General features: G+C 43.7%; 1 long non-coding RNA gene across 2 annotated transcripts; it reads left to right on the forward strand.

Moving 5' to 3' along the window:
• The first annotated feature begins 268 nt into the window (after positions 1–268).
• Positions 269–983, forward strand: LOC115280519. Of its 2 annotated transcripts, XR_003903819.1 has the most exons (3): positions 269–320; positions 547–605; positions 722–983. It is a non-coding gene; the product is annotated as an uncharacterized LOC115280519 (long non-coding RNA). The 2 variants fall into 2 exon arrangements; XR_003903818.1 differs by having other exon boundaries at positions 547–983.
• Positions 984–1,646: the final 663 nt, after the last annotated feature.

The raw sequence follows: 1,646 nt of genomic DNA on the forward strand, positions 1-1,646 counted from the left end.
GGTTTATAGGCGAGTCGGGTTAATTAAAAGCCAGTGGAGTATTACAAGTGTATTTACGGGGGAATATTCACTGTAGGAGAGGAATGGTTCCTACACAGTTGTCAGAATTCTGTAAATGTATTGTTTAATAACCACTTGGCCCTTAATTATAGTGAGATGGTGAGAGCTTAAATCTAAACTAAACGTGCATTCCAGTTATCTCTTCTAAATGGTTTCTCCTCTGTGTCATAGAGTCTCCAGGTCAGACCATGCCAAGGCATGAGCTGATGATCTGGGCAACTGCAGACCGAAAGCTTCCCAGGACCACGGACCTGTCATGAGTAAGTGCTTGTTGTGATCCTGGACACCAAGAGGAAATGTGCAGATTCAGCTCCCGAGGCAAGACTGGTTCTGAGGAAGGTTTAGAAGTTGAAGTACAAAGTCCTTATCATGCCACTCAAGGGCTTTCACCATCAAGCCCCTACCAGCTTTTCAGCCCCCACACCACTCACCTCTAAACTTAAACTCCAGTGTGTGTCTTACCAGCTCCATTTTCCCCTGCCACAGAGAACAGCTGTTCTTTCAGCTTGATCCCACGGGAAGAATGAACAGGCTTATCTACAGTGGTAAGAAGAACATGAACAAGAAAAACCCTTTGTTGTTTAAGTTATGGAAATTTAGGGAGTGTTTATTATTCCAGCATAACATAGCCCATTCTAACTCACATCCTTTACCCATCCAGAGCCTGGCCTGGAGAAGACACTCTACAAATGCTTGCCAGTGAGTAAATACATGAATCTGCCAATAGATCTTCCCTTTCTTCTCTGGAGTATTATCTTATTATCTGGTCCTGGAGAATCACCTCCAAGCTTCTGAAGGACTTTAAGGATCTCTTTCTCTGTGGTGTGAGCAAGATCCAGGCCTGAGCTGAGAAGCTTGAATTCTGTATTGTACTCATAACCTACTGAAATACACTGATCCAGATTGCCTGAGTGGCTCAGTCAGTTGAGCATCTGACTCTTGATTTCGGCTCAGACCATGTACTCACAGTTTGTGGGATTGAGCTGTACATCGGGCTCTGCACTCACAGAGAGTGGAGACTGCTTGGGATTCTCTCTCTTTCCCCCTTTCTCTGCCCCTCCCTGTTCTCTCTCTGTCTCTTTGTCTCTCTCTCTCAAAATAATGAATTAACATTAAAATAATAAAATAAAATACAGTGATTATTACTATAAGCCTATTGACAATTGTGAAGGGTTTGGGGGAAAATTTACAGGAAGAAATGCACCACTGAATCATATATCCACATTTATGTACGTGTGTCTGTGTGTGTCTGTGTGGGGAGTGGAGTGTGGGTGTTGGCCTTCTCATCACCCATTCTCTTGTCTCTGATAATGGCTTTCCAATACTTTCTTTGGGGGACCAGCTTCCATGTCCACTCTCAGATGTTGTGGTTTGAGTGGCAAAAACCACACTCCAAGTTTCAGGAGCAGCTATAATGAGTCTAAGTCATAAAACAAGGTAATGATAGAACCAAATCCAGACCAAAGTCTCCTAATCTTGGGTGTGATTCACTCTCATTTTACATCTGTCTGGTGAGCTCCTGCTCTCAGCCAGGGCTAGGTTCTGGGAATAGAGTAGTAAGAAAACCAGATGGATACTCTGCTGTC

This window comes from Suricata suricatta, chromosome 16, assembly GCF_006229205.1.
Source record: "Suricata suricatta isolate VVHF042 chromosome 16, meerkat_22Aug2017_6uvM2_HiC, whole genome shotgun sequence".
Taxonomy (NCBI): domain Eukaryota; kingdom Metazoa; phylum Chordata; class Mammalia; order Carnivora; family Herpestidae; genus Suricata; species Suricata suricatta.